At 39.4% G+C, this 10122-nt stretch overlaps 1 long non-coding RNA gene across 1 annotated transcript; it reads right to left on the minus strand.

Moving 5' to 3' along the window:
* Window positions 1–31: 31 nt before the first annotated feature.
* Window positions 32–4816, minus strand: LOC140138640 (uncharacterized). Its single transcript, XR_011857030.1, has 5 exons — window positions 4722–4816; window positions 4144–4449; window positions 2181–2321; window positions 698–1523; window positions 32–146 (listed from the first exon to the last, which is right to left on the minus strand). It is a non-coding gene; the product is annotated as an uncharacterized lncRNA (long non-coding RNA).
* Between the last annotated feature and the right edge of the window lie 5306 nt (window positions 4817–10122).

A 10122-nucleotide genomic window follows, 5' to 3' on the forward strand; every position in this document is an offset into this window, starting at 1 on the left:
TCATTATAATCTTCAAATTGATGCATGTTTCCTTTTGACTCCAATCCAAATTTCATCCAATCCAAAAGATACAACCGTTATTAAGGAAATAACACCTAATATGGTAAATGATGCAGTGAAACTTCCTGTCATATCGAACAACCAACCTAAAATGAAAAGAAAAACAATTGGAACAATTTCATGACACATGTATACTTTAAATTAGTGGTAAATAGGGTATAGTATTGTTAAAATTAACACAAAAAGAGAGCTTATCCCCGACTTTCATTGCATTCACAATAAAATACATTCCACGTTATGGGTAGTATGGGTGGAGTTACTCGGCATTGGTGCATGAGGTACCGGGTTCAATTCACAGCTGTGACAATTTCCTGGGATAATGATTTGGGATACGGGGGGTCATACATTTTTGAGAAAAAGATAAGAGGAGCATAAATTTTTTGTTGATGACCAAAATGTAGGGAGTCACAAGATGACCACAGGTAGTGTGTTTATTTGATTCAAAAAGACTGCTTTCAATACAATTTTATCCTGTTTAAGGGGTAAGGTGTATCGGTTTGTTGCCAAAATAGAGGGGTTGCAATTTTATTGACGCTGACTTTTTGTAATTTTGATACCCCCCAGAAAATGCCAGCCACCTGACAAATAAGCAGTACATTGACTACCCCATGAACTATCAAAATGTTCTATTCGTTACCTGTTACGAACCCACTTGATATTGATCCTGCTCCTTCAAATAACACAGACCACGCCACTCCACTGAAGTATTTAGAATCATCAGTAACTTTCTTGACGGCAATTAATATTTCTGGCCCAAGAATGCCGTAACTTATTCCATAACACACTGATATTGCGGCCATCCCTTTAAAATTGACAAACTGAGTAATCAGAATTAAAGACATTGCTGATAAGAAGGATCCCAAGTATATAAGTTGCTTGTATGTGAGTAGTTTATGCAAAATAGGTAAGACAATTCTTATTGCTGTCAATCCGATTCCTCCGCTTGTTGAAACAATTGACGCTTCTCTTATAGATGCGCCGTTAGATACGGCATATGATACTGTGTATATTTGCCATCCGGTAAATGTATAGCCAATTACGAAAGATGGTATCAATATTTGAGTCACGAAATGGATATCTGTGAGTAAAGATGAATCTACAACTCCAGACAGACTCTTTGTTAAAGATGATATCAACTTGCAGCATCCAGTTTTAGCAGGTGTTTTTTTCTCTAGTTGACACAGAACGAAATTGCATGATTTCATCAGCAGTCACTTGTTGCTCATTATGTGCCTCTATTTTAATGAGAGCACCACACGGAATTGAATGCGCGCAAAGCCCGCATAATAACACTAACGCCCCTCTCCAACCGTAGACATCTTGTAACATTTGAGTTACTATGGGCATGACTATGATCCCAAGTCCAGTTCCGCAACAGTAGATGGCTACTGCAGTATCAAAATGGGTGTCAAAATACTGTGGCACAGCTCCTATGGCGATGGTGGATTCAAGCAGAATAAACCCTTTAGAAAAGGAAAATAATCAACTGTATCTTAAATCTTTTGCAGTTTATATAAATTACGAACTTTTCAATACGTTTACGGTTATGTTATATCCCTGTGTTGTGAACATGGTGAACGTTTATGGTCTTGTACTATAAAGATACATCCCGGGAGAAACACGCGCGAGTATAAAAGAAGATTTACCTACTTTACGATATTAAGAAAGAGATTTTAGCTAGCAATAAATGGTTGGTGTAAAATCTGTTGTGTTAAGGGGGTACTACACCCCTGGCCAATTTTGTGCCTATTTTTGCATTTTTCTCAAAAATTGTAGTGCATTGGTGACAAGTAAGGTATGTATATTATAGGGGCAAAGACTACAACTAATGCACTGAAAATTCAGTAACTCAAGGCAAGTAGTTATTGATTTATTGATCAAATATTGGTTTTCCCTCATTTTTTGAATGTAACTCCACAACTGTTGTCAGTGTTGAAATACAATTTCCAGTGCAGTAGTTGTAGTCCTTGCCACTATAACATGCATATCTTACTTATCACCAATGTGCTATAATTTTTGAGAAAAATGCAAAAATATGCACAAAATTAGCCAGGGGTGTAGTACCCCCTTAATATGTGAAAATTACGTTCTTATTAAATGTTCAATATTCAGTGACTTACCGAAAAAGGAAAATCCAAGCAGTAGAGTTAAAATATTTGGAGCAAACGCACAAATGAGTAAACCTATGGTAGCTGTGATTCCGCAGACAATGAGACTTGGTCGACCTATTGCTTTGTTTACCAAAGTATTTGATACCAATCCTAAAAGATAATAGAAATTTGAGTTGGATTAAGGAGGTACTACACCCCTTGATAAATTGGTGACTATTTTTCAGTGCATTTTTCTCAAAAAACTAATAACACACTGCATGGTAACAAAGGTTATATAATATATATTATAGGGGCAAGGAAACCAGTTACTACACTGGAATTTCAGTGACTCAAGACAAGCGGTACGTTATTTATGATAAGAAAAGAGGTACCGCTAGAATGTACCTCATATCTTAACATATATAATGAACCACTTGTCTTGAATCACTGAAATTTCAGTGAAGTAATTGATTCCTTGCACCCTAAAAATGCAAAATTAGTCACAACATTTATCAGGGGGTGTAGTATCACCTTAATAAACTTGAAGGCCCAGTCTGTGTTTCGTCAACAAAAGACGTGTTAGTCTTCATCAAAACCCCTCAAAACAAAAGTTAGGTGTTTTGATCACACCCGGAAAATATGATCATGATGGTCATGCCACAAAAATGCATATATCCTGACAACCAATAACGAAATGCAGCCTTTTGCAAAAATCCCCTCGCAGTTTTTATCCGACCTAGATTTGGGGCAGTTTATGGCGTAAACATGAAGTCGGGTTCTGATTGGCTAGCCTGAAACACGTCATCATCGCATCAGCACCTCATTCACCGATCAATCTGCGTAGCATCGCGTGACGCAGCCTCACGCAGGCGTGATGTTACGCGATCGGTCGGCCAGTACGATAGGTGTAATGAAAATTATATAGTCTACACACATTCAATCAAGTAAACAACAAATTGGCAGTAAGAAAAGTCTTTTTAGTATTAAAGTGCATCAAGTGCAGCCTCATCATTAGTTGTTAATAATGTTGCTTCTTTGATCAACTTTATCATTCTTTTATCATTCTTTTTATTATGGAGAGCGTGGCGCAATGGTTAGGGTACTTGCCTCTAGTGCACGAGGTCCCGGGTTCAATTCTCGGCGGTGGCGATTTGCTGGGATATTGCCTTGGAAAAAAAGTCTGATATTAATTGGCAACCTCTGTAGATTAAATTCAGACTTCCGGTTTCCCCATGGTTCATTTAGAATTGGGTAAATGAATCATGAAAGTACTCCGTCATTCGGAGGGGACATTAAGCCGTCGGTCCTGTGTGCAGAGAGCCATACCTGTACATGTATCTCGCAGCCAGATTCGAAAAGAGTAGGGTGTTTACCCTTGACTGTCCTCACCCAGCCCCGGTATTCAAATGGACTCCAATGGAAATAAGCTTCAATAGAGGCTTTCTTGGGTTATTCAGGGTATCAATACCCGAACAAATCAAATCAAACCCCGCACACTACTGACGGATATTAGATCCCTTCTGCAAAGTCTGGCTCTTCATATGAGCATCGGTAATTAGAAAAAAGAATGTTGCCGAGTTGGAATCCTTCAGGGGAGCCCTTGCACTTCAAGTCTTAAACCCTCAAATAGGCGATTGATAATTCAAGAAACCTTTGGAGAACCATTACAGGTTTTGCAGCCCATTTAAAGAAGACAAAATGTACCCGAAGATCCTTGCATGGTTCCTCTAACAACCATCGCGGGTAAGAGTAGAAATTAAATTAAAGAACCCTTTTGGAACCTGTCTGTTTTTATGCATTGGTCATTTTGCGATTGTTTCTTAAACTTGCGCAGATAAAGCAAGCAATGAATCAACTAAATAAATCAACTATAAAATTATGTTCGGATAAAAGTTACTATTACCATGCGAAATTATAGGTTTGACCACAGTAACAAGACACTGGTTCCTTTATTCAAACCTTGTTGTATGCTCATATTAATATGGTAACTTACCGAGCATATATCCCCATCCACAGACAAATGATATAGACCATCCAATGACCCATGTGTAAGTTGAAAACTGTTCCCTGATATCTGGCAATAAGACACTTAAACTTTTGATAAGACCTTGCTCTAAGAAATGCATTAGAGTGACTGAAGCTACCACCAGCCACGACGCTGCAGTGTCTTTGTTCCGCTTCATACTCAACTCCAGTTCCGCAACAGTAGATGGTTACTGCAGTATCAATATGGGAATCGAGATACTGTGGCACAGCTCCTACGGCGATGGTGGATTGAACAGTTGAAGCAGAAGAAACACTTTGGAAAAAGAAAATCATTGGTGTTTTTCAATTACGAGGACACTAGATATTTTACTGTTATTATATTCCAGTGTTGTGAACATTTATCTTCTTTAACTACAAAGAAACATCCCTGGAGAAACACTCGCGAGTATGAAAGTCGCTTTATTTGTTTAACGGCAATATTTTGTAGAAAGAGAGATATTACGAGACATGTTTGGTGTAGAATCTGTTTTGTTAATAATAGTGAAAAATATATTTTCAATAAATATTCAATATTCATCAACTTACCGAAAAAGCTCAATAAAAGCGCAGTCCAAGCAGTAGAGTTAAAGGATTTGAACCACCCGCACATATGCTGTGATTCCGCAGACAATGAGACTCAAACGACCTATTGAATTGCTAACCAAAATATTTGATGCCAAACCTAAAAGATAATATAAATTGGAATAATAAACTTAAAGCCCCCAGTCTGTGTTTCAATTCGTCAAAGGGGTTTCATCAACAAAAGACGCGTTCATTAAATAGTGTAGTACCATATGTTATTTGTGGGAGGAAATGTAACACTTTGAGATTTTGGTCTTAAATGATAGATAAGGGTTCCAGGAACTCAAATCAAATTGTTACCATTTTTTTCTCCCAGCCCCTTGGCGGCCATCTTGAATTTCAAAATGGCCGCCATTTTCTACATATTTTGGACTATAACTTGGTTTCTGAGCTCCACATCAAGCTGAAAATGGTGGCAATACCCATGTTTATGATGCCAAGGATTACAATAAAGGCATATACAAGGTTATACGTCATTTCGTTCGGCGGCCATCTTGGATTTCAAAATGGCTGCCATCATCAATATGTTTTTGGCTATATCTGAAGTTGTGAGCCGCACAGCAAGCTTTAAATGGTGGCAATACCCATGTTTATGATGCCAAAGATTGCAAATAAAGCATATACAAAGGCCTACATTGCATTTTGTTTGGCAGGTCTCATGCAGATTTCAAAATGGCCGCCACGTACAACATATTTCAGACTACGATGTTATTCTTAAATTCAGAGTAAGTTACTTAAACCGGTACCGGCCAATTAATGATAATACCCATGTTTAAAATGCCAAGAATTAAAAACAAAAACAAGTTCCACGAAAGTTACATTTATTTATGGCAACCTTACATTTCAAAATGGCCACCATTATGGCTCTATATAATTGTTCCCGATATTGCAAAACTGAGACATGAATTTTAAGTAAACCAAATTAAGAGCTAAACTGACTATACTTGACTGGAACACATAGTTACTCTCTCCATCTTAATCTCCCTCACTTTTTTCTGGCTCAGTCAATGTGTTGAAACAGTCCTCACTAGCATTGTTCTTGCACAGTTCAGTACATTCTAAGTTATTACTCTTACCAGGGAAGTGAGATATCTCACTTCCCTGCTCTTACAGATAGAGCGAGTATTCCGGTGCACACTCCACACATATTAACACCGGCATTAATTCAGATCCATCTTTGCACCCCCCCAGTTTACAAGGATAAAAAAATAACTGGGTGCAAAACGTCATCTTTTGCCCATATGCTGGCTTGAAGATGAGCACGAAAGATATGCCGTAAATTGGCACCAGGCGTTGGAGGAAGCTTGTCAATACCCTGCGTATGTTTAAGTTTTTTGAACCTTTGCTACCGCAGGGAAGCAGCAGCAGTGGCTGCTATATATTTGGTCTGAGCAACATCCACATAAATTCATCGCAGTCATTTATGACTTCAGGTGATGCTACGTTTTCTTTGCCAAGATCTTTCAGAACATTTACAACATTGTCTGGTGCTTCTAATAATTATGAGAGCGCAGATTTCTTCCTCACTCCATTTTTTCGTCCGGTGATCACTGCCAGTCAGTGCATAGGGCCATAACTCTTGCTTTATTAATAAATAGGTTTCAAAGATATGGCACCTGTGATTATGTGAGTGTCAAGCCCTACTTCAGGGAGTCTTCTAGAAGATCCAACCAGTCTGTATCTTGAGTGAAGCAGTCGTCCTCGATACCAAACCTCTCCAGTTCAAGATCATGAGGATCATCAACGTGTCTGCCTCCTCCTGTGTGCTATGGCCAATTATACTGCATTTCAGATCTGGTGTGGTTGTCTTAAAAGACATCTCATCAGGTGACTGTAACTGCAGATTGTGTGCAGTTGGAAATGACCTTATCAGCCAGGAAAAGAGTCGGGCTATCCTTGGACTTCATCCACTTCTTTATGTCTTTGTCAGGAGTGATGCCTGTTATAAGAGGGGTCTTCACCCTCTGCCTCATAATCCTCTGTCTCAAGAAGCTGACCCTCATCTTTGAGGGCCAGCTTCTTGTTGTAGTTATCAAAGATGACATGCCCTGCGGTATAATTCTCGAGGAGTGACTTTATATTGAAAGCAGGGGTAAGAGAGCAAAACTTGACGTTCTTAATGCTCAAATCAATGGAGATGAATGCCTCTAGAAACAAGGTACCAACATTCGGATAGACTCTGCATAAAGGTTAAACTGAAAGCCAATGGTGAAGTCTTGCACCTAAAATCAGCAAGTACAATATGTTATCAAGCCTGCTGGTTGTAGCAAAATCATAGAAACAGATGGATCTTAAAGAGGTGATATCTCAATGTCATAAACTCTACTTTGATGAACACTACTGGATACCGGCTTTCTTCCAATGAAAAACAAGAGTCAGCTCATCTATGCATAGAGGAAGAGCAAACTGGTGAATCTGCAGCTTCAGCGAATATAGACAATGATGACAATTCATTTGAAATAGTCCCTGAAGAAGTCAACCCGAGCAGAGATCAGCAGTCATTACAAGGAAGAGGAGCTAAGTAGTAATTCATCACCAGAAGTATACATCAGTCCCTTTCACAAACACTTGATAATAGACGCAATGGCAGTTTGTCCAGGCAATCGTTAGTGTTGTATGCCATAAATTCTACACCAGCAGGATGTGTCATCTTTGATAACTACAAATAGAGCTGACCCTCAAAGATGGCATAAGTTATGAGACAGAGGGTGAAGACCCCCTTATAACAGGCAGCACTCCTGACAAAGACATAAAGAAGGGGATGACCAGTAGGAAGTCCAAGGATACCCTGACACTCGTCCTGGCTGATAAGGTCATTTCCAACTGCACACAACCTGCAGTTACTGTCACCAGAAGAAGTACTGACCATAGCACCCAGGAGGAGGCAGATGTTGATGATCCACCATGGTCTAGAACTTGTGAGGTCAGGTATTGAGGTCGACATCTTCACCGAAGATGCAGAATGGTGGGTTCTTCTATTGAGAAGATTGACACTCACATAATCACAGGAACATCAGGCAACAGGAGGCCAATAGCTTTGAAACCCATTTGATGAACTTGGAACATCAAGAGCTGTGGTCCTACCTGGTTTCCATGCACAACAGCGTCTAAATAAATACTTTTTCCCTGAAATGAATCACGTCCTAATACTCCGTTGGTGAGCAACGGGCGATTGGTATTTCACTAATAAGTCCGAACGCAAGAAAAGGAGTCCTATCTGATTGGCTAGAAACCGATCGCTAGATCGCTCAGTGACGAGTGTACAAACTCATGTATTCAATTCCATTTAAATCAATATTCTATTATTGACGCAGATAAACAAAGTTTTATAGCTATTCACTGTGCTGTATTGTATTATAGATTTGTGATTTAATATTCTATAGCCAGTGTACAGCACCGTGGTCTTAGCTGAATGGGCTTTGATTTCGTTCTTTTCATAAATAATATTCTCAAACAGTTTAATATATCACAATTTTTACGGACGATTTAAAATCTTTACGCTGAAAATGCAGTAACATATGTCTACACAAAACAGCTATCCCCGCTTATTAGTGTATTGCATTTCCAGTTAGTGTATTGGAAACAAATCCTGCGTTTTACCTGACAACAAATCAAATTTTCTTGTAATAGCAACACCATATGGGGTACTGAGCATGCACAGATTGCATAAACGTGTATGAATGGAAACGCTGCGGTATCTCATATCGTGTAATTGATATGCTTAGCCTGAGTCGCTCGACCTATGTCGAACAAAATCGCCATGCGTAGCTTTTGAAGAAAGAGTGGACTCGCCGTACTATCACGGCAATTTTTGACACGAAGATATAGGATGATGACGCTATGAGGCAGTCATACTACCAATCGGACGAATCTGGAGTGGGGAGGAAATCTGCCTTCTCAACATTATTAGAAGCGCAAGAAAATGAAATATCGTGGCAAAAAATGTATCATCACTTGAAGTTATAAGTGGCTGCGAGGAATGTGTATACATGTGCATGTTGCTCAGTACCACAAATGTTGCAGCCTACGGTGTAAAAGGTTTAGATAAAAAAGACCCATACGTAGGGTATTGACAAGCTTCCTCCAACGCCCGGTGCTATTTTACGGCACTGGATCACTGTTTGCACCTAGTCATTTTTCATCCTTGTACCAGGGGTAGCGTTTTAAGGGGTCTTGGGGTCCAGGACTCCTTGATTTGGCAAGTCCCCGTGATTTGGACCCCTTAATTTTGTGCGTCTGTGTAGAATTAGATGCCTGGACCCCTTTATTTGCCAATTTGGACCCCTGGCCTCGGCAGGTCACCGCTAACCCTGCCTTGTACACTTGGGAGGTGCAAATATGGATCTAAATTAATGCCGCTGTTATTATCTTTGGAGTGTGCACCGGAATCAGTCACAGAACTTATTAGATGTAACTGTTTTTTGTAATCCTTGGTATTATGAACGTGGGTATTACTATCCCTACCGGTTTAAGTAACTCTGAATTAGCGGCCATTTTGAAATCTGACAGAGCTGTCAAACGAAATGACATATAACCTTGTATATGCCTTTATTGTAATCATTGACATCATAAACATGGGTATTACCACCATTTTAAGCTTACTGTGTGGCTCACAACTTCAGATATAGCCAAAAATATATTGATGATGGCAGCCATTTTGAAATCCAAGATGGCCGCTAAACGAAATGACGTATAACCTTGTATATGCCTTTATTATAATCATTGGCATCATAAACATTGGTATTGCCACCATTTTCAGCTTGATGTGGAGCTCAGAAGCCAAGTTATAGTCCAAAATATGTAAAAAACGGCGGCCATTTTGAAATTCAAGATGGCCGCCAAGGGGCTGGGAGAAAAAATGGTAACAATTTGATTTGAGTTCCTGGAACCCTTATCTATCATTTAAGACCAAAATCTCAAAGTGTTACATTACCTCCCACAAATAACAAGCCATAACCATAAGTAACCCCACTAAAATCCCCTCAAACATGTCAAAACAACTTCAAGTTTTGCTCACACCCGGGAAATATGATCATGCCCAGGGGCGTATCCAGCTTTTTTGGTCGGGGGTGGGGGCAAAATAAAATGTCGGAAGCACAAACGAAAAAAATTGCAGCTGCATCATACAATACTTAGAGACTGTATGTTTTCAAGCTTCCAAAAAAGGCTGTATTGGGACGATGTGCGCGCGTAGCGAGCAAAAATTGGGTCTTTTACACTATTTTGCCCATTATCATGATGAAAAGGGCTTAAAAATTGGGTATTTTACACGATTTTGGCTCATGATCGGGCTGAATTGTGGTACAAAAGGGGCTCCTTGTCTCTTGTCTTGTCCTTTGCCCTCCTCATTTTTTGTGCATGCGGA

The sequence above is a fragment of the Amphiura filiformis genome, chromosome 18 (assembly GCF_039555335.1).
Source record: "Amphiura filiformis chromosome 18, Afil_fr2py, whole genome shotgun sequence".
In the NCBI taxonomy this organism is placed as follows: Eukaryota; Metazoa; Echinodermata; class Ophiuroidea; order Amphilepidida; family Amphiuridae; genus Amphiura; species Amphiura filiformis.